Here is a 24033-nt window from a genome sequence, read left to right as displayed (position 1 = left end):
ATTGTTATTGTTATATGTCCCTGTGTGTCAGTGCATCAGGCCTATGATCCTGTGATGCACTGCCCCCCTCTGAGGCAGGACATCATGAATCATGTCACTGTGGATCTGCCATAAAAAGAGGAGCCCTGTGCTTTACTAAAACAGACAGCCAGAGCCTGCGCCAGCAGCACTAAATCACAGTGGTCATCACTTCCATTTCATATGCGGAGCATGACAGACACAGATTTATGGAGGGCTCATATGGAGGTGGCGCTGGCTGGCGAACTAAAGAGAAGAACAGGTGGGAGGGGCCAGGCAGGCCAGTCAACATGCTACACATGGTTGTACAACTAGAGAGGTTCACTGTTTCTATGCCAGAGGTACCCACTGGGTTGGGGTTGGATTGCTACAATGCCAGAGGTGTTATTGGTATGTACTAAATTTACAATGATATGTAGTAGCATTTCCTGACAGTGCCCACTTTCAAGTTTTTGTCCCCGATTGGGCTTTTTCTAAGAGCTAGTTCTAATGATAGACTGCAATTGGTAGAGGATGCATCCCTGTGAACATCAGAATTGTCAGCAAATATTGAGAATGTGGAGGTGTATGGATGTTTCTGTGTACATACCTCACAATCGGCAATAATTCATAGCATCCCTTGAAGAAACTCACTCCACTTGAAAGTCTTGTGTTGTGCAATTTTTATCTGATCTGAGACTAGACCGTAGCCCTCTGAAAAAAGTTAACTGAAAAGCAGAAATAACAACTACAAAGGATACGTCGAAAAGTGGCTCTGCTTGTATTAGCAGCACACTCTGAGTACAAGACTGCCATCTATCGTTGTCAGTGGGTACCTTCATGCCTCAAACCATTAACGGCAAAAACACAGGTACTTGAGCAAGATTTCTAAATACAGGTTTTACTGTAATAGGTTTCCAAAATATGTTACAGAGGAACATATATTTTATTCAGTGTATGTGAGAGCATGTGGGTCTTATATTTGAAGCTCTGCAGTTATGAGCAGGTCAGCATGTTGTACTGTAACATGTTGAGAAGGAACTTACTGTTACGGGTATCAGCCAACCAGACCGAATATTGATGATGATGTAAATCAAGTGTTATCAAGTGCCGCTAGTAGCAGTACTAGATAGCTAGTAGATAGCAGTGTAGCCAATTTACCAAGGTGATAGCTAAAGCACAAGCAACAGTTGTTGCTTGGTTGTAGTGATTTTTTTGGCATTAACATAGAATCAAAAAGTTATCAAAACTAAATGAATCCTGAACACATAGCTAGCTAGCTCTCCCCCTTCATATATACAGTCATTACTGTCCTAATTTCGACCACTACGTCTTCTTCTTCTTCTTTGGTATCACATTTTGCTTGTGCATGCCGCCACCTACTGTGCGGTAGTGTGTGATCGATCACGTAAAATGTTGTGATACAAAAATAAAAAGGAAGGGGGGGAAACTAAAAACATTTGCACCACCAACTAACCTACACCTAAATACCACTATTTCATTCAAATAAAAATCCACATCCCATTCTACTACCTTTACCCTAACTGATCCTACGCCAGGCTGACGGTCTGGGAGGACGGGACCCTTACGTTCAACACACCTTGTAACTCTTTTGCTTTAAAACCTTGTACAGCCAAGTACTTCTCTGCAGCTGCCTCCACAAAATATATTTTCTTTGATTTGCGTTCCATTTCTGCGGTAGAGTTGATAACCATGGCAACGAATGCGAAGAAGCCAACCTTACTGAAGCACAAATTCATATCACTCTTTATTGGCCTATTACTCATCCTTGACCCATCATCCTCTACTCTCTTCACTGCCTCAGCATATTGACACCTTCTGTTGCCCTGGCAACCTCAACCTGTCTCTCTCGCACAGGTCACTTCTGATTCCCAGCAACATGGGCACCCCCACAATTGACACACACAGTTTTTCCACCGATACTACACTTTCCTTTGTCGCATGCCTTCCTGCACACTTCTCACATCTGGGAATCTCCCTCCTACACACTGCTGCAACATAAGCTTGGCCACGGAAACACATTAGTGGGTTCAGCACAAAGGCTCTCATAGGATAAGTGACATATTCTAACATGACTTTATCAGGTAAAAACTCAAGAGGACAGACAGTGTCTTCTCCGATTCACCACACTCGCCACCGGGTCGCGTTGCACCTAACGGAGGGCTTCACAGGCACAGGGAATCTTACATTTCAGTTGCTTTCACTCCTTTTAAAGGTGCCCTGCTCCAGAGAGCAAAGCACGTCACAGGTCCACTTCAAGCTACAGTCACCGATACAGTACCCAACTTATTTTCTACCCAGCCTATGCCTATGGATCAGCCAAAAGGCAGGGATCCACTTTCTGCAAAAATGTCACTCTCACTGGGCCCGAGTCAGCCTTTACATGACCATCAGGGCGAAGCTCAGACTCTGAGGTCTTCACCACACCTGCCACCACAGGTAAGTCATCCTCACTCTCATCAGGTTTAGTTTTTGAGCCATCAGAGACAGAAGAATACAGTTTGTACATGGTGCCATTCTTCCTTAACACACATCTTCCCACTCAGCTCTTCTCCTTCTTCCTCGCTGACCATAACCACGTCTATCCATTCACCACGCTCATGTCTCACCTGCATCCGCTGTACTGCTTGCAGAACACACACTGATGGCCTTTCTCCAATACCCACCTTCTGTTCCTTAACCCAATTTACTAATCTGGTCTCTCCATGCTAACAAAACGTCCACTGGTCATTCACAACTTAACACACCAGAAAGAATCAACAACAACACCGTGACCTTAGACCATTACGATACTAATACACTAATATAACGCCCTGGACCAGAGCTAGTGCACCGACTGGTAAGTGCGTAGCACACTGACGCCCTGGAACACGTCGCAAAAATACCATCTGAGATGCATGTGCTTTGCAATTTGCACACCATGTGACATAATCTGTAGCTGGATCACAGATAGAACAATGAGCCAGATGTTTCACCGGATGTATAAATCTGAAAGATCTGATTGGCATTTCCACCCATTTAAGCAAATTGGGCTGTCACGTCCTGACCTTAGTTCCTTTTGTATGTCTCTGTTTTAGGTTGGTCAGGGCGTGATTTAGGGTGGGCATTCTATGTTTTGTTCTATGTTTGTATTTCTATGTGTTTGGCCTGGTATGGTTCCCAATCAGAGGCAGCTGTCAATCGTTGTCTTTGATTGAGAACCATACTTAGGCAGCCTGGTTTTGCCCTTGAGTTGTGGGTAGTTGTTTTCTGTTATGTATGTATCACCTGACAGAACTGTTTCATTCTCGTTATTCCTTGTTGTTATTTTGTTTAGTGTTCAGTTTTGATTCAATTTCCAACATGAACACTTAACACACAGCGTTTTGGTCTACTCATTCTTCCACCAACAAAAACCGTTACAGAACTACCCACCACAACCGGACCAAGCAGCGTGGTAACCAGGAGCAGAGGGTTCTGGACTCCTGGACATGGGAGGAGATTTTGGACGGTAAGGGACCCTGGGCACAGGCTGGGGAATAGGAGCTGGAGGCAGCCAAAGTCGAGCGGTGGCGTTATGAGGAGTTAGCACGGCAGCGCATCAGGGATGAGAGGCAGCCCCAAAAAATTATTGGGAGGGGGCACACGGGAAGTGTGGCTAAGTTAGGTAGGAGACCTGAGCCAACTCCCGTGCTTACCGTGGAGAGAGGTTGACCGGGCAGGCCCCGTGTAATGCGGTGAGGTACACGGTGTCCCCAGTGCGCATGCATAGCCCGGTGCACTACATCGCAGCTCCTCGTATCGGCCTGGCTAGAGTGGGCATCGAGACAGGAGCTTTGAAGCCGGCTCAGCGCATCTGGTCTCCAGTGCGTCTCCTCGGCCCGGGTTATATAGCACCAGCCCTACGCACGGTGTCCCCGGTTCGCCAGCACAGCCCAGTGCGGTCTGTTCCACCCTGCCGCACTTGCCGGGCCACAGGGAGTATCCAGCCCTGACAGGTTGTGCAGGCTCGGTGCTTGAGACCTCCAGTGCGCCTCCACGGTCCGGTCGATCCGGTGCCTCCTCCACGCACCAGGCCTCCTGTGGCAGCCCCACGCACCAGGCTGTTTCTCCGTCTCCTCCCTCCAGGTGCTCCCGCCTGTCCAGCGCTTCCAGAGTCTCCCTCCTGTCCAGTGCTTCCAGAGCCTCCCTCCTGTCCAGAGCCGCCAGAGCCGCACGTCAGTCAGGAGCCGCCAGAGCCGCCCGTCAGTCAGGAGCTGCCAGAGCCGCCCGTGTTCAGTTTGGATTAAATTTCCAACATGAACACTTACGACGCTGCTTTTTGGTCTACTCCTTCTTCCACCAGCGAAAACCGTTACATGGGCATTAATAAATGATTGGTGACAGCCTGTATGCCCTCCCACCTATCTGTTTCGGGTCTCAGGTAGCCCGCGAAAGCCAGCATGGATAGAATTAAATAACTGATTAATATTTTAGAATGCAATAATTTACTAATATTTGCCATATTCTAATAATTCTCATGTGCCAATGTATCGCCACGGCCCGTGCCACTGTGAAATGTGCACTCCTGTAGATCTGAAATAATTGTATAGCCAAACTTGCCAGCCAAACGGAAAAGCAAGGCAAGGCAATTCAGGCAGTCTTTGAAGTCAGGAAAATCATTGTCCTGCAAAGAAACATAAATGTTATAGTTTAAATGTTATTTGTAAGCAGTAGCCGTTTAGAATGAAATGTGGAGTGGATGCTTATTTACTTATTTTATTATTATTTTTGCACAAAAGAAAACAAGTGATAGACAACAATACAGATAGTTGTAGTTATAGTATTTGGCGATCATAATTTATTCTGAAAACTGTCACACCCTGATTTGTTTCAACTGTCCTTGTGATTGTCTCCACCCCCTCGAGGTGTCACTTATTTTACCTGGTGTATTTATCCCTGTGTTTCCTGTCTCTCTGTGCCAGTTCGTCTAGTATGTCTTTGCTTCTATTCTCTTTTTGCTAGACCTCCCTTCCTGTTTTCTGGACTCCGTACTCGCCTGCCTGACCATTCAAATCAAATCAAATGTATTTATAAAGCCCTTCTTACATCAGCTGATGTCTCAAAGTGCTGTACAGAAACCCAGCCTAAAACCCCAAACAGCAAGTAATGCAGGTGTAGAAGCACGATGGCTAAGAAAAACTCCCTAGAAAGGCAAGAACCTAGGTAGAAAGCTAGAGAGGAACCAGGCTATGAGGGGTGGCCAGTCCTCTTCTGGCTGTGCCGGGTGGACCATTCTGCCTGCCCTGACCTTGAGCCTGCCTGCCACTCTGTACCTCCTGGACTCTGAACAGGTTTTGACCTTTTGCCTGTCCATGACCATTCTCTTGCCTACCCCTTTTAGATTGATCAATACATATCAAAGACTCAAACCATCTGCCTCCCGTGTCTGCATCTGGGTCTCGCCTTGTGCCTTTATAGTACGAACGGGCCACGACAGACCCAGCAGACTTGGACCATCTCCGCCAAGCTGTCTCCCTGCAGGGAGCCACCATTGGGAGGCATGAGGAGCTTCTACAGGACCTTTTAGAAGGGCTTTGTTCCCTGACGGAATGCCACGACCAAGGATTTAAGGCTACTATGGAGCAAGTCAGGGAGTTAGCTCATAGGCAGCCTGCTACCTCTGAGAACCGCCAACCACCCAGTAAGTTTTTTCCTGTTAGTGGTGAGTTTGTACAGCCTACCCCGGCTCCCCGAGAACCCCGCTTACCTCCTCCGGAGCAATATTCTGGGGATCCTGCTACCTGCTGGGGTTTTCTTTCTCAGTGATCTCTTAATTTTGAGCTACGGCCATCTTCGTTTCCTTCGGACCGAACGAAGATAGCGTATATTATTACGCTAATGTGGGGAAGGGAGCAACAATCCGCCATTTGTCGTCATTTGGAGGATTTCATGGCAGAGGTGAGGAAGGTGTTCGATTCGATTCGGTATCCGGGAGAGAGGCGGCTCGAGAACTTCTTGAATTACGTCAAAACACCCGTAGTGTGGCAGACTACGCTGTTGGTTTTTGCACGTTGGCCGCCGAGAGTGCCTGGAATCCGGAGTCTCTTTTCGATACCTTTCTTCTCGGATTATCTGAGGTGGTAAAAAATGAGCTAGCTGCTCGGGAATTACTGGTGGACATAGACTCCCTCATCGCCCTCACCATTAGAATTGATGGATGTCTAAGGGAATGCAGGAGTGAGAGGAGGTCTGGCTTAGGGCACACTCGTTCATTCGCAATGGCTCACTCACCTTTGAAGGAATCCGGAATTCCTCGAAGGCTGCTTTTCCAAGAGGATCCGAAGCCCCCCGAGCTCCCTCGAGAATCATCGGCGACCGGTGAGTCAGATACTCCGGAACCTACGAAACTGGGCAGAGCTAGATTATCGCCTAGGGACCATTCACATAGGCTAAGTTCCAACAGTTGTCTGTATTGTGGGGCTGCGGGACATTATATAGCCACCTGGTTAAGACACCTATTTCTGTAGTAGGTACAAGTGCTCTGGTGAGTCAGACTGGGAATCCTCTAAATCCCATCAACCTCCTTTTTTGTGATTCTGCAGTGGGGAGATCAGTCGATATATCTCCGGGTCCTCATTGACTCTGGGGCAGATAAGAGTTTTATGGACGCTACCCTAGTTTCTGAATTAGGTATCCCCATTCAAATCAAATCAAATCAGAGTTGATGTGTCACGTGCACCGAAACAACAGATGTAGACCTTACAGTGAAATGCTTACTTACAGGCTCTAACCAATAGTGCGGAGAAAAAAAAGTATGTGTGTGTGTGTGTGTGTGTGTGTGTGTGTGTGTGTGTGTGTGTGTGTGTGTGTGTGTGTGTGTGTGTGTGTGTGTGTGTGTGTGTGTGTGTGTGTGTGTAGGTAAGTAAAGAAATAAAACAACAGTCAAAAGACATTTGAAAATAAGAGTAGCAAGGCTATATTCAGACACCGGTTAGTCATGCTTATTGAGGTAGTATGTACATGTGAGTGAGTGAGGCTATACAGCTTCTCCTCATTGAGTCTCCCCATGTTCCTGTTTTGGGATTTTCTTGGCTCAAGAAACACACCCCGTTGTTGACTGGACCACAAGTTCAACCCTGGGTTGGAGTCCGTTCTGCCATTCCCATTGCCTCAAAGCAGCGCAGCCTTCCCTGAGATGGCCTCCTCAGGCTTAAGTCAAGTCTCGGATTTCTCTGCTGTCCCCACAGAGTACCACGACCTCCTGGAAGTCTTCAGCAAGGCACGGGCTACTTCTCTTCCCCTGCACCTTCCTTAAGATTGTGCCATTGATCTCCTCCCAGGCACCACATCACCTTATGGTAGGCTATATTCTCTATCTGTGCCGGAGACCAAGGCCATGGAAGAGTACATAGAGGAGTCTCTGGCTACTTGTGCCCTCCGTCCGTCTGCATCTCCTGCCGGTGCAGGGTTTTCTTTCTGGAGAAGAAGGACAAGACCCGGCATCCGTGCATTTACTACCGGGGTCTGAATGACATTACTGTTAAGAATCGTTACCCCCTACCAGTCCTCTCCTCGGCTTTTGAACCTCTCCAGGGGGCCACCATGTTTTCCAAGCTGGACCTTCGGAATACCTACCACCTGGTTCGGATACGCGAAGGAGATGAGTGGAAGACAGCCTTCAACATAGCCAGCGGACATTATGAGTACCAAGACATGCCATTTGGACTCACCATTTTCTTCCAGGCTTTGGTAAACAATGTGTTCCGGGACATGCTAAAGCGTTTTGAGTTCGCCTACCTTGACGACATCCTGTTTTTTTATGGGTCTGCCCAAGAACATGTTCTTCATGTCAGACAGGTCCTTCAGCGTCGCCTGGAGAACCAATTGTTTGTGAAAGCCGAGAAGTGTGAGTTCCACCACTCTACAATCTCTTTCCTGGGATATGTCATCACTGAGGGAAATGTCCAGATGGATCCTGGAAAGGTGAAAGCAGTGGTGAATTGGCCTCAACCAACATGCAGTTGCAATGTTTCCTGGGTTTTGCTAACTTCTACCGCCGTTTCATTTGCGGTTACAGCACCCTGGTGGCCCCCCTCTCTGCACTCACCTCTCCCAAAGTACCGTTCCCATGGTCTCCAGCTGTCAACAGAGCCTTTGTGGACCTGAAGCATCAGTTCACCACAGCACCCATCCTCATCCATCCGGACACGTCTGGTCAATTTGTGGTAGAGGCTGATGCTTGTGACTTTGGAGTGGGGGGACATCCTGTCCCAGCAATCTGCCCAGGACCAAAAGCTTCATCCCTGTGCCTTCCTGTCCCATCGTCTCAATCCTGCAGAGAGGAACTACGATGCAGGCAACCGAGAACTCCTAGCGGTCAAGATGGTGTTGGAAGAGTGTAGGCACTGGCTGGAACAGAGCAGAACAGCCATTCGACAACGTTTCTGGTGGCCCACAATGGTTCCTGATGTCTCTGCCTTCGGCGCCTTGTGCACAGTGTGTGCCCAGAACAAGATTCCACGGCAAGCTCCTTCTGGCCTTCTTCAGCCACTACCGGGCCCTCATCGTCCCTGGTCTCATATCTCTCTGGACTTTGTCACTGGGTCAAAAAGGAAAATCCACCCCTGTCGAACAGATTAAAATGTTGTTGATCTTTAGAAAATGTCTCCAATATCTGCCGTTTCCATTAGACGTTGCAATCATTTTTTTGGCGACATTGCTTTTGTTGAATTAACCTGCCTAATGATTTAAAAAAAATCTCAATACAGTTCCAGAATATGTTATGAACAGAGTGGAATAAGTTTTGGAGACTTTACCCTTTGCCAAAGTGTCTAAAAAGGGTGTTGTTTTAAAGGAGTGCAAGAGTGAATTGAATTATTGCACACGCGCACTTCAGAGACCAGGCGTTCCCTAATGGAAATATGCAACTACATGCTAGAATGTGCAAATCGTCCGTAGAGCTCGAAGACAGGTTTGTGTGTCGAGGCACAGATCTGGGGAAGGCTACCAAAAAATGTCTGCAGGATTGAAGGTCCCCAAGAACACAGTGGACTCTTCCTAGAGCTGGCCACCTGGGCCAAACTTAGCAATCGGGGGAGAAGGGCCTTGATCAGAGAGTTTACCAAGAATCTGATGGTCACTCTGACAGAGCTCCAGAGTTCTTCTGTGGAGATGGGATAAGCTTCCAGAAGGATAACCATCTCTGCAGCACTCCACCAATCAGGCCTTTATGGTAGAGTGGCCAGATGGAAGCCACTCCTCAGTAAAAGGCACATGACAGCACGCTTGGAGTTTGCCAAAAGGCACCTAAAGGACTCTCAGACCATGAGAAACAAGATTATCTGGTCTGATGAAAGCAAGATTGAAGTCTGGCACCATCCCTACAGTGAAGCATGGTGATGGCAGCATCATGTTGTGGGGAGGTTTTTTATTGGCAGGGACTGAGAGACTAGTCAGGATCGAGGGAAAGATGAACGGAGCAATGTACAGAGAGATCCTTGATGAGAACCTGCTCCAGAGCGCTCAGGACCTCAGATTGGGGCGAAGGTTCACTTTTCAACAGGACAACGACCCTAAGCACACAGCCAAGGCAACGTAGGAGTGGCTTCAAGACAAGTCTCTGAATGTCCTTGAGTGGCCCAGCCAGAGCCCGGACTTGAACCCGATCGAACATCTCTGGAGAAACCTGAAAATGCAACAACAATACTCCCCATCCAACTTGACAGAGCTTGAGAGGATCTGCAGAGAAGAATGGGAGAAACTCCACAAATACAGGTGTGTCAAGCTTGTAACGTCATACCCAAGAAGAATCAAGGCTGTAATCGCTGCCAAAGGTGCTTCAAAAAAGTAGTGAGTAAAAGGTCTGAATACTTATGTAAATGTGATATTTCAGTCTTTTTTTGTATTGCATTTGCAAAAACGTCTACTAACCTGTTTTTTCTTTGTCATTATGGGATATTGTGTGTAGATTGAGAACAAACAACAATTTAATCCATTTTAGAAAATAGCTGCAATTTAACAAAATGTGGAAAAAGTCAAGGAGTCTGAATACTTTCCAAATGCACTGTGTGGAGATACACTGTGTGGTTAAATACATGTCCCAAAAAATATAAATAGTTTCATTCTCTTTCTTATATCGCTCAGAAATAGGACATACACTTCAGAACAAACTTATTTTTTATTATTTGTTTATGCATGTTTGAAGCTGTTATTCAATGCGTTTCTATGGGCTAATAGCAGAAAGGCCAAATTCAACATTTAATCTTCAATTTTTTTTTATACCTTATGGGGTCCTAAAATTCAAAATCCATTAGCTAAATTATCCTTGGTATGACCATCCTAAAACAATTCCAAATGTTAGCTTAGCAGACCTCCCCCTCTATTCGCATGTCCATGCAGAACTCCATGTCATTATCTAGTTTGATTTGACAAGCTGCTGACATACATTCTCTTCTCTTCCTCTCATGATGACCTCTAGTAACCACTTGTTTTTGTGTTAAAAATGAAGCAAACCATCACAAAAATGTATGAATAACTGGATTATATGGCCAATTGTGCAAGCGCTTTGTTACTGAAGAGCTTCACAAGTTAATTGCATAATTTTGTGTAGTGGCAGACAGTAGTAATTAACAACAACAAATATCACTTGTATTAACATGGATCATTTTCCTCTTATAGACATGACCAGAGGGGTGGGAAGTGGCAACTCTCAGTAAGTGCCAGTGAATCCATGCTCCCCGCTGCTGGAACAGGATCTATCACGACAAAGGGAAAAAAAATCCACAATGATGAACCACTAAGCCACTTGGTATGGAGCATTATGGGGGGAAAGAAAGGGAGGAAAAGGGAAATGACAATGCGGCCCGGAGAAAAAAGAGGAGCGATAAGAGGAAGACTGTGGTCTAATCCTGCTTCCTAGAGGGATTAAGTTGTGCACTCTCTCTAAAGTTGATGTAGTCCTCAAACGCCAGGGTTAAACAGGCCAGTCTCTCCTCTCCTCCCTCTGTACACGTTCCTCGGGTCTAATGGCATTACAGGGATGTGGAACTCTTTTATCTGAACGTGTAATATCATAAGGTAGGGAAGTCTTTAGCAGTACATCTAAGCTTGGCAGCGACCAGGTCAGTCTAATAGATGTCACTCGTCTGTCTAATCTGATGGAGGAGGTGATAAAAACGCTCTCCGTTCTGTGAGCCGATTTCCCCTGGGGGCGACCGGACAAGAGGATGCACTCACTGTCTCTCAGGCCGACACAGACAGGGACAAGAAGACCAGGCACGCTGGCAGTTAATATCATACAGAGGAGAATTATATTAATAACCAGTACAAGAGTGGAATGACAATCACAGTAATGGCAATAATATACAGACAACTCATTTGGGTGTGATTTGTCATCATATAATGTACACAGTCAACTTACACTGTACAATAAAACCACTTCATGAGGGCATGCTGGTGACTATTGATGTTTTCTTAACCAAATGGCAAGGTGGAAATTACCAGTTGTGATTCTTCTTATTTTCTATTCTGATGCCTTGTCACTTTACCCTGCATTTATGTACATATCTACCTCAAAGACCTCGTACCCCTGCACATTGATTGGTACTGAGAAAGCCCCCTCCATATTTCAGCATGACAATGACCCTGTTCACAAAGCGAGGTCCATACAGAAATTGTTGAATTGGAATTGGAACGCTGACTGCGAGCCAGGCCTAATTGCCCAAAATCAGTACCCAACCTCACTAATACTCTTGTGGCTGAATGGAAGCAAGTCCCAGTAGTAATGTTCCAACATCTAGTGGAAAGCCTTCCCAGAAGAGTGGAGTCTGTTTTAGCAAAAAGGGGGGACCAACTCCATATTAATGCCCATGATTTTGGAATGAGATGTTCGATGAGCAGGTGTCCACATACTTTTGGTCATGTAGTGTTACTTTATTTTTGTGTATTTAATTCCTCTTGTGTTACTAACATATACAGCGAATTCAGAAAGTATTTATACCCCTTGACTATTTCCACATTTTGTTACTTTACAGCCTTATTCTAAAATAGACAACAAAGAACACAATACACATAATACAGGTTTTTAGATTTGTTTATAAAAGTTTAATATCACATTTATAAGTATTCAAACCCTCTATTCAGTACTTTGTTGAAGCGCCTTTGGCAGTGATTGCAGCTTTGAGTCTTCTTGGGTTTGACGCTACAAGCTTGGCATACCTGTATTTGTGGAGTTTCTCCCATTCTTCTCTGCAGATCCTCTCAAGCTCTATCAGGTTGGATGGGGAGTGTAACTGCACAGCTGTTTTCAGGTGTCTCCAGAGATGTTGGAACAGGTTCAAGTCCGGGCTCTGGCTGGGCCACTCAAGGACATTCAGACTTGTCCCAAAGCCACTCCTGTGTTGTCTTGGCTGTGTGCTTAGGGTCGTTGTCCTGTTGAAAAGTGAACCTTTGTCCCAGTCTGAGATCCTGAGTGCTCTGTAGCAGGTTTTTCAAGGATCTCTCTGTCCTCTATGTCCTGTTGGAAGGTGAAACTTTGCCCCAATCTGAACCTTCGCCCCAAAATCTTGTGTTCTAAGAGTCCTTTAGGGGCCTTTTGGCAAACTCCAAGCAGGAGGTCAAGTGCCTTTTACTGGGGAATGGCTTCCATCTGGGTACTCTACCACAAAGTCCTGATTGGACTGTCAGAGTGACCATCGGGTTCTTGGTCAACTCCCTGACCAAGGCCCTTCTCCCCCTATTGCTCATTTTTTCCGGGCGGCCAGCTCTAGGAAGAGTCTTAATGGTTCCAAACTTCTTTCATTTAAATGATACAGGCCACTGTGTTCTTGGGGACCAATGCTGCAGAAATGTTTTGGTACCCTTCCCCAGATCTGTGCCTCGACACTGTCTCGGAGCTCTACGGACAATTCCTTCGTCCTCATGGCTTGGTTTTTGCTCTGACATGCACTGTCAGCCGTGGGACCTTATATAGACAGGTGTGTGCCTTTCAAAATCATGTCCAATCAATTGAATTTACCACAGTTGGAATCCATCAATTTGTAGAAACATCTTAAGGATGATCACTGGAAACAGGATGCACCCGAGCTCAATTTTGAGTCACATAGCAAAGGGTCTGAAATACCTTATTTACATAAGTTATTTCTGTTTTTTACTTTGAAGAATCTGTTTAAGCGTGCAACACTTTTTTGGTTACTACATGATTCCATATGTGTTATTTCATAATTTTGATGTCGTCACTATTATTCTACAATGTAGAAAATAGTAAAAATAAATATATAAAATACTTGAATGAGTAGGTGTGTCCAAACTTTAGACTGGTACTGTATTTTATTTTATTTTTTAATCTGCATTGTTAAGAAGGGCTGGTATGCAGGCATTTCATGGTGAAGTCTACACCCATTGTATTCGATGCATGTGGCACATGCAATTTTGATTGGATTTAAATACCAGTTGGTCACATTCACGTGCTTTGTTGAGAAACGGCGTCAACCATAAACTAAATATACAGCTATCATGCTTGTAAACTAATTACAGTGTTCAAAAACATGTTAATAGATTGCTTTTAATAGATGATGTTTTGTTATTAAATTTAACTGCCAAAAATGCTGTAATCAAGATCATTTTCTTACTAGGTGATGTCAGAGGTCAACATGTGGGAGAAGTTGGAGCTCAGGGATGATGGAAGAGTTTCCAGTCATATGTGGTAAATACCAACTACCCACTTGGTTATAAACACAGGGTAATTATGAACATTACTATCACATTGAAATTGGCATCCCTATCACTCTCATTCTATGAATTGTTGAGGGCCCAGGTTAAGATGAGGAGATTGGCTTACAGGTAAACGGAGGTTTCAAAGTGGAGTGCCCCCTGTTGTCCTCCTGAAGTATTGTCAGGTGTGTATGAGAGAGGTGGTGTGTGAGGGAGAGAAGCAGAGCCTCTGAGTGTGACTGACTGTAATGAGTGTGTGCAGCGCCACAGTGCCAAGGCCTGCTGTGAGTGCTGTATCGCCAAAGGGCAGGGGAGGCATTGCAACCACCCACCATGCAGAAAGAGAACGTGAGAGAGAGGGAATGGGGCTGAGAGTCAAAGTTCACCATGTAGCACACGGAAATCAGTTATGAGTTTTTATTGTCACACTCCTCTACAACATACCAACCTGGACTCAGGGGTAGATGTAACATAGTAAATGTAAAGCTGTCTCCCACCATTTAGTGTTATATGTTACGTTTCGTATGGTATGTATTCATTTGTGGATGGCCATCACCCATTTCATATGATACGTTACTAATTACAATTCATATGATGTGTTACATATTTGCAATATGTATGATATGTCACAAATTTCCATTTGTTGTGGAACTTAGCTAGGTGGCTAACGTTCCCTGTGTTAAGGTTAGGGTTCAGGCTAGGTTAAAGGGTTAAGATTAGGGTTAAGGTTAGCTAACATGGCAAGTAGTTGCAAAGTAGCTAAAAAGTAGTAAGTATTTGCAAAGTATCTAACGAGCTAAAATGCTAAAGTTGTCCGTGATGAGATTGGAGCAAGCAACCTTTGGGTTGCTAGACATTCGTGTTATATGTTCACCCATCCACCCCAACCAACCAACCACCCACCCACCCACCGTCCTTTCGTTTCTGCCTTAAGTAACCTTCTGTCTTTTGTAACCATACCAGAAATAACATATCATACTCATTTGAGTGTCCCATATTTACTTTTATGTTACTTTTATTTACTGCCTTCTATGTTACGTCTATTCTATGAGACCAGGCTGAACATACCTGTAGGAGGTATCACAACCATACCAAGTCATAAGATATCTCTCTAGCCTCGATTATAAGAAACTCATGTAATTCTAGCAATGTCAGCGCTCAACCCAATCACTGCCTTTCTTCCTTAGAAATCCCTGATCAGGGCTGGGCGAGGAGAGGAGGACTATCCGGGTCTGATTCAATTAGTATAAGACAGGTTCCGCTATGCATTAACAACTGGGGTTAAAATGGGAGTGGATTGAATTAGCAGTGAATCAGCTGTGGAGGAGCTGGTAGCTGAGATTGTGTAGAGCTGTTGTGTGGAGCAGGACATGCTGGAGCAGAATAGAGGCTGTCAGACTGAGGCACGCTCTAATAAGGACCATTGTCAGAGTACTGCTCTCCCAGTGAGCTGGCTTATGGAGCAGCCTGGGAGGAGGGAGGCCCACTGTTTAGAGACTACTGAGAGAGATGTTAGGCTACACTGCAGCATGTGACGGGAGGGGAGAGTGGCTTGGTGTTCGAGACAGTTGGTGGTCCATGTTCGGTCGATAACATTTGCCTGACATGGGTAAAGTAATTGTCCTGCATTGTTTGTACATTGAGCCTTACATACTGTAGTTTCATGTATCATGATTCCACCCTCTTCTCTTCAGGTGTGAGGATCTATGGCATGAGATGCTAAATTGATTCTAAATGTAGGTAGAGAGGAGGTGAAGCCAGCGGGTTATGAGGAATGATGGGAGGTGTTAGGTAGACCTGTGAATGCAAGCAGAGACACTGCTGAAACCCCACCCCCAGCGAACACCATTCCTTCACAATCACAGGTTGGCATGCAAGGAAATTCAATCAAATATATTCAGTACATTTTCCAAATGACTCTAATTTGTTTAGCCCTTGAATTATATATAACTTTGTTATAAACAAGCCTGTTCACGAAAGTCACACTTTGTTACACCCTTGTGCAACACATGACTATTCGACTGGGGAAGTAAAATAGAAAATATTGAATAAACGTCCTTCGCAGTGCTGTACTGTACTTCCTGAGATGCATCCGTGGGTGCTAAAAGTACACTACATGACCAAAAGTGTGTGGACACCTACTTGTGGAACATCTCATTCCAAAATCATGGGCATTAATTAGGAGTTGGTCCCCCCCTTTGCTGCTATAACAGCCTCCACTCTTCTGGGAAGGTTTTCCACTAGATGTTGGAACATTGCTGCGGGGACTTGCTTCCATTCAGCCACAAGAGCATTAGTGAGGTCGGGCACTGATGTTGGGCGATTAGGCCTGGCTCGCAGTCGGCGTTCCAATTCATCCCAAAGTTTCCACCGCTCCAAAGTCTAATGGCGGCGGGCTTTACACCACACCATTCAACGCTTGGAATTATGCATGGTGATCTTAGGCTTGTGTGCAGCTGCTCGGCCATGGAAACCCATTTCATGAAGCTCCCGACGAACAGTTCTTGTGCTGACTTTGATTCCAAAGGTAGTTTGGAACTCGGTAGTGAGTATTGCAACCGAGGACAGATGATTTTTACGCGCTACGCACTATAGCACTCGGCAGTCCCATTATGTGAGCTTGAGTGGTCTACCACTTCGCGGCTGAGCTGTTGTTGCTCCTAGACGTTTCCACTTCACAGTAACAACCCTTACAGATGACCAGGGCAGCTCTAGCAGGGCATAAATTTGACAAACTGACTTGTTGGAAAGGAGGCATCCTATGATGGTGCCAAGTTGAAAGTCACTGAGCTCTTCGGTAAGGCAATTCTACTGCCAATGTTTGTCTATGGAGATTGCATGGCTGTGTGCTCAATTGTATACACCTGTCAGCAACAGGTGTGACTGAAATAGCCAAATCCACTAATTTGAAGGGGTGTCCACATACTTTTGTAAATATAGTGTATGTGAATTCAATCAAATTCAATCATATTTGAAAGGAGGCTTTCAGCAGGCTGAATGGAACATGTCTGTAGTAATATCTCCTGTGGTAAATGGTATGACATGGGATCAACAGAAGACGCATTTGAATGCCAAGGATATCATTTTCCAATCTGGTACCTTGAAGCTCATCGCTCAAGGCATTCAAGTAGTGGATACCATGAAAAACATCTACGTGACCACATCCCGTGACATTTCTTTTATTACGTTTGCCCGCCAGTCGTTTCCTAGAAAGCAGAATGTCCATGTGTTGAGACCAGTTATGTGGTCTCAGTACTGTAAAGCTGATTTTCATATGAAATGACTCTCTAAAAAAGACTACTCTTAGAATTTCTTTACGTGGTTTTGTAAACAGTCCCTTTATCAAAGCTATGTCTGTTACAACTTTCAAAGCAGCATTCAAAGTCAGAATGTGTCTCTTGAACATACTTTGTGTGATCAGTTGAGATTGAGAAAGGAGAGGGAGTATAAAATGAGACAACATCATATAAGTACAGTATGTAGCAGCAGTTCTTCCAGTTTTGGTTGATTGAGAGGGTGTGTGTGTGCGTATACCTGCTCACGGGGGTCATGAGGGATGGTGTTCCTTACTTACGCCACCTGAGCACCTCCCTGTGATGACTCGAGCAGAATGAAAAACGCAATAAAGCTGATATCTGACCGTTCGGACCTGCACTGCTCTAATTATTCTCCTCTTTACACACAAAGCGGGGGAAGAAGAGCAGCTAATAACTGAACCGGAGTGATCTGTGTAGCCTGGTATTTGAGGATAAATGTCAGCTGGGTGTGTGTATATACCAGTGTTGCCTAGCCTCTGTGCTCGGATCAAACCTGTGGACACCTCATTCTGGCAGCCCCGGAGTTGAGCCCCAGCGATACGGCTGGATGAGCCAATGGTGCTCCTCTACTAACACAGCCCGGAGAAGCCAGTCCACCACCACCACACTGTTGCCCAAAGGGTTATCATTCTCCAAATGTCAGGGGCACATGTGGGGGAGTCCAAGAGAGCTCGGAAATAGACCGGGCCTAGGGTGTCCCCTCCGTTGAATGTTATATTTTTTATATTGCTGCACTTTGCTGTGTGGGTTCATGTGTGGGCATTGCTGTTGGCCTATGGTTGTGTGCAGTAGAGCTTCTGCTTCTACAGAAATACTGTACAGATCTGTTTGAAGGCCACCATGTATTGCTGTCCTCTCCTCCTCTACTACCATTGTCACTAGGTTGCAGTGGCCTTTAGATCCTGTCCATCTCCTCTACAGGGTCGTGTGAGGTCCCTCTACCCTGTCACTTCTCACAGCACTCTCACTGAGAGAGCCTTATTATGAAAGGCAAATGGGATCCTGCCAGGCACTGTACAGACAGACACACACGCACAAACACACACACAGCTCCTCATAAGAGATGCATAGCAGAAAGTTAATCGAGGCTCCGATCTTGTGCTAGACCTATCAACCCCTGCATGTCAGGTTACAAATTATGTCACCCCGGCTTGACATGAACAGCACCCTGGTCTGAAATCAATCCCAGCCACAGCCTCCTCTCCCAGCAGTATAAGTGTAGAGGTATTATTCCTGGCAATATTACTCGAAAGCCTCGAATGTTTTGGAATACTGACTGTCCAAACATCAGGTTACAAGTGGCTAAATCAGATTTGTGTGACAGCAGTAATTTGCTGACATGGCTATGCAAGTGGTCATAGTCATGACGTGTGTGTGCGCAGTGGTGTAGACTGATTGGTGGTTGTGCTCCTGCTTCCTATCAGTCAGAAGTGATGTAGCAAGCTAAGGGGACAACAATGCCTGCCATGGACGTTTCCCAGTTGCTTTGAATGTTCAATATCATAGTGCAAGAACACTTTTAAAGCCTGAAAGGATAAGATGATTCAACTTTCAAAACGAGCCCTTTTTGGCTAGTCACAATCAGATTTGTGTCTGACTTCAAACCACCTACGAAGGTGGATTTGAAATGCGGATTGAAACATCAGATTCCATGTGCTAGCTGCCTGTTCAGACTGCAGGAAAAAGAACAGATTTGAATCGGATATGCAACAAATTTGGATTTGAGTCACTTCAAACTGCCAATGTGTTTTAGTTGTGCTTAAATGAATTGGGCCAATAGGAAACACCACTTCATCTTTGTGATGACAGCCAACTGGGGGTGGGTGCTTCCGTGGTTGAGGTATGACTTTCCACAGTTGTTTAAACCACTGGTGAGGCGTAACACCACTTATTGTTATCCATACCTCTTATCTCTCTCATACCAAAATGAAACTGCCTTGGTATTTTTCATTTGAATTGAATAGAGAGCAGAGCATCACTGCTGGACTTGATAACATGCTCCCAGGCAGCTGAAACACCTGTATGAGCTGGTCTCTCCCAACAGACACCAGGGTTATTATCTACTACCCACACTCCTGCCCCCATGCCAACAACACAACATGTCTTTCATGGTATTATATGCGTTCTTTATGCATAAAAGGGAAAAGTGGATGAATTACTATAAAGAAATGTGTTTCTTTCTATGTTTACAAAGAAAATAAAGTGAGTGGATGGATATAGTCACAAGTACAGCTATAGCTATAGCCAAACCAAGAATCAGACATACATTAGCATAGGGATATTATTTAATTAATGACATCAAGGAAGTAATATAATATAAGCCTGATAAATTAATGGTCAGGATTGCCTGAAAATATGTTTTAAAAAGTATGTATACAGTACGAGTCAAATGTTTGGAAACACCTACTCATTCAAGGGTTTTCTTTATTCTTTACTATTTTCTACATTTTAGAATAATAGTGAAGACATCAACACTATAAAAAAAACACATATGGAATCATGTAGTAACCAAAAAAGTGTTAGCTTCTTATGGCTGGGGGGCAGTATTGAGTAGCTTGGATGAATAAGGTGCCCAGAGTAAACTGCCTGCTTCTCAGGCCCAGAAGCTAAGATATGCATATTATTAGTAGATTTGGATAGAAAACACTCTGAAGTTTCTAAAACTGTTTGAATGAGTATAACAGAACTCATATGGCAAAAATATGGGAAATCTGAGGTTTGTAGGTTTTCAAGTCTTTGCCTATCCAAGATACAGTGTAAATTTGGTCCGATTGCACTTCCTAAGGCTTCCAATAGATGTCAACAGTCTTTAGAACCTTGTTTCAGGCGTATACTGTGAAGGGGGAGCGAATAAGAGCTGTTTGACAAAGAGGTCTGGCAGAATGCCATGAGCTAAGTCATGCGCATGGCCGTGAGAGCGAGCGCGCACATGTATGTGACAAATACAAATTTGATTTGATTTGATTTGATACTGTTTAATTTCTAAAGACAAAGGAATTGTCCGGTTGAAACATTATTGAAGATTTATGTTAAAAACATCCTAAAGATTGATACTATAGATCGTTTGACATGTTTCTACAAACTGTAATATAACTTTTTTGACTTTTCTTCTGGACTAAGTGAATTTGGATTTGTGAACTAAATGCGTGAACAAAAAGGAGGTATTTGGACATAAATGATGGACTTTATCGAACAAAACAAACATTTATTGTCGAACTGGGATTGCTGGGAAGCATGGGAAGCACCGTGAAGCATGGAGGAGGAGGTGTGTGTCACGCCCTGGCCTTAGTATTTTGTGTTTTCTTTATTTATTTTGGTCAGGCCAGGGTGTGACATGGGTATTTATGTGGTGTGTTTTGTCTAGGTTTTTTTTGTAGGTTATGGGATTGTGGTTTAGTGAAGTAGTCTAGGTAAGTCTATGGTTGCCTGGAGTGGTTCTCAATCAGAGGCAGGTGTTTATCGTTGTCTCTGATTGGGAACCATATTTAGGCAGCCATATTCTTTGAGTGTTTCGTGGGTATTGTTCCTGTCTCTGTGTTTGTTGCACCAGATAGGGCTGTTTCGGTTTTTCATGGTTCTTGTTTTGTATATTGTTCGTATTTTTCATCTTTCATTAAAGATGTTTATGAATAACCACGCTGCATTTTGGTCCTCCTCTCATTCACCAGAAGAAAACCGTAACAGAATCACCCACCACAACAGGACCAAGCGGCGTGGTGACAGGCAGCAGGAGCAGCGAAGTCTTGGGAGGAAATAGACAGGTGGGCGGTCGACCCAAAAAGAGTGCCGGATCACGCCTGGGATTCGCTGGAGGAGGGTTATAGGAGAATGGAGTTGGAGAGACGAGCACGGCGGCGTGGATGGAAGCGGGGCACACCCCTCTCCTACCTGGCAGAGACCTGCGCCAACTTCCTGTGCTTACCGGGGGGCTAGAGAGACCGGGCAGGCACCGTGCTATTGCATTTGAATATTTTGTTGACCTAAAATTTTAAATGTAGAGATTCAGATTTGGTGTCCCCGGTTCGCCTGCATAGCCCAGTGCGGGCTATTCCACCTCGCCGCGCTGGCAGGGCGACCGGGAGCATTCAACCAGGTAAGGTTGGGCAGGCTCGGTGCTCAAGAGCTCTATCCAGTACCACCTCCACGCATCAGCCCTCCGGTGGCAGTTCCCCGCACCAGGCTTCCTGTGCGTGTCCTCGGCCCAGTACCACTAGTGCCAGCCCCACGCATCAGGCCTACAGTGCGCCTCGCCTGTCCAGCGCCGCCGGAGTCTCCCGCCTGTCCAGCGCCGCCGGAGTCTCCCGCCTGTCCAGCGCCGCCGGAGTCTCCCGCCTGTCCAGCGCCGCCGGAGTCTCCCGCCTGTCCAGCGCCGCCGGAGTCTCCCGCCTGTCCAGCGCCGCCGGAGTCTCCCGCCTGTCCAGCGCCGCCGGAGTCTCCCGCCTGTCCAGCGCCGCCGGAGTCTCCCGCCTGTCCAGCGCCGCCGGAGTCTCCCGCCTGTCCAGCGCCGCCGGAGTCTCCCGCCTGTCCAGCGCCGCCGGAGTCTCCCGCCTGTCCAGCGCCGCCGGAGTCTCCCGCCTGTCCAGCGCCGCCGGAGTCTCCCGCCTGTCCAGCGCCGCCGGAGTCTCCCGCCTGTCCAGCGCCGCCGGAGTCTCCCGCCTGTCATGAGCCGCCAGAGCCGCCAGTCAGCATGGATCCGCCAGAGCCGCCAGTCGGCCAGGATCCGCCAGTCGGCCAGGATCCGCCAGGATCCGCCAGTCGGCCAGGATCCGCCATTTAGCCAGGATCCGCCATTCAGCCAGGATCTGCCGTCAACCTGTCTGAGCTTCCCCTCAGTCCCGAGGTTACTAGGCCAAGGTCGGCGGCAAGGGTCGCCAATCTAAGGACGCGGAGTAAAAGGACTAAGACTATGTTGGAGTGGGGTCCACGACCCGCGCCAGAGCCGCCACCGTGGTCAGACGCCCACCCAGACCCTCCCCTATGGGTTTAGGTGTGCGGCCGGGAGTCCACACCTTTGGGGGGTACTGTCACGCCCTGGCCTTAGTATTTTGTGTTTTCTTTATTTTGGTCAGGCAAGGGTGTGACATGGGTATTTATGTGGTGTGTTTTGTCTAGGGTTTTTTTGTAGGTTATGTGATTGTGGTTTAGTGAAGTAGTCTAGGTAAGTCTATGGTTGCCTGGAGTGGTTCTCAAATCAGAGGCAGGTGTTTATCATTGTCTCTGATTGGGAACCATATTTAGGCAGTCATATTCTTTGAGTGTTTCGTGGGTATTGTTCCTGTCTCTGTTTGTGTTTTGTCACCTTTCAGGACTGTTTCAATTTCCGTTGTTTCACTTGGTTATTTTGTATTTCGTGTTCAGTGATATTAAATTAACATGGACACTTACCACGCTCTGTTTTGATCCAATCTTTCCTGTTCCATCAGATGAAGATCGTTACAATAGTTTTGATGTCTTCACTATTATCCTACAATGTAGAGAATAGTAAAAATAAAGAAAATCCCTTGGATGAGTAGGTGTGTCCAAACTTTTGACAGGTACTGTATATACGACTTAAAACCTTTAGTCAGTCCTCTTTCAAATATCGACTGTACCCTGAAAAATTTACAATAGTGTCTGCTTAAAACAATGTATAAAAGACATGATGCTAACACCAAAGCAGCCCGCTGCCCCTAAATAAGAATGAGTGCTACGTTTGGAACTGCCAATTTTTGTGCTTCAGGAAAACTATTCCTGGACATGAGTTTTAGCATTTTCCACTGCTGTTCTCCATTGCTCTTCATCCATGGTTTACCAGCAGGTTCTGAAAACAAGGAGAGGACAACGTTAATCAACCATATGTCAGATCAATTTAACACTACATGACACAACAACACACGTCTTCAGACTCACTTCAGCTCAATTCTTAACAAAATGTCTATCAAGCCCCTGACCCCCTTGGGTCTTGACTCTTGTAGGGGAAGCGAGCACAATGATTTCCATTCCTCTGTGATGCTCTTAGGAACTACTAGGTGTGAGTAGGGGGAGGAGTCTCCCTTCCAACCAGCACCAATCAAAGGTCAGCACCAATGATGTCTATGGTCAAGACAATTGTAGTGATTCTCTCGGTGGGGCGTAACCACTTGTCACATCTGCTCCTGCTACTCCCTCTGGTGTTCATCCGGTGTCTTCTTGACCTGCAGTTACTCTCCCTGTACACTCTCTCTTCCTCTCCCTCTCTGTGTGATTGTGTGGTTGGAGACAGGTGTGCTGGAGTCAGAGCAGATCCCTACCAGCTGCAACTCGTTCCATAATCAAGACCTCTACAAATACTCAGTCCTGCCACTTCCTCTCTGCCAGATTGTAATCTCTGCTCAGTCAGTTCATGAGTCTAGCCATTTATGATTATTCAATATCCTGTTACTCTGCTGTGCCTGTTTCCCTGCCTAACACCGTTTATCCTCTCATTGCAGTTTACCCCTCTTTTACTCACCACCACTACCTTGGATTCCCCTCAGGACCAGTTTACCCTGTTCTGCTCAGCTAACTCCAACCTCAGTCTTCACATCTGTTTTTTCTGCAACTCATCCGAGCTTCCCCGGATCTGCACTCCATATCTCCCTGTGTGAACAATAAATATTTTGGTTCATTCATCCCTGTTTCTTCATCTGAGTCTGCTCTTGGGTTCCCCTGTGTCGCTCCGCTTAACACCACTGACACTTTCATAAAGAGTACTCACAGATTACTGACAGAAGTCCTTTCCGTCTCTGACAACAATAAAGCAACATACCGTACATCCACAGTTTGTCCAGTCATTTAGAGAGAAAGAATAGAGACAAAAGAAAATCGAAATAAATAATTATCAGCTTGATCAAGGTGATGGCCTAACTAGTCTTTAAAAGCATTTCTAGAGTGTACTGTAGGCTTTGACATCATCATAAATACATTTGGTGCACAAATTGAGAACAGGTGATTTAAAGAGCACTCTCCCTGCATTCTCATCTATTAATTTGGACAGAGCTTTGAAAGCATCCTCAACAGACCTACAGGG

The 24033-nt window shown here is 45.7% G+C and overlaps 1 long non-coding RNA gene across 1 annotated transcript; it reads left to right on the top strand.

The window, feature by feature from the left end:
- Positions 1–13506: 13506 nt before the first annotated feature.
- On the top strand, positions 13507–23635 carry LOC149976921 (uncharacterized). Its single transcript, XR_016487363.1, has 2 exons — positions 13507–13717; positions 23456–23635. It is a non-coding gene; the product is annotated as an uncharacterized LOC149976921 (long non-coding RNA).
- The last annotated feature ends 398 nt before the right edge of the window (positions 23636–24033 follow it).

This window comes from Oncorhynchus mykiss, chromosome 16 (assembly GCF_057628025.1).
Source record: "Oncorhynchus mykiss isolate SJ-2025 chromosome 16, ASM5762802v1, whole genome shotgun sequence".
In the NCBI taxonomy this organism is placed as follows: Eukaryota; Metazoa; Chordata; class Actinopteri; order Salmoniformes; family Salmonidae; genus Oncorhynchus; species Oncorhynchus mykiss.
This window is presented reverse-complemented; position numbering and strand designations above follow the sequence as displayed.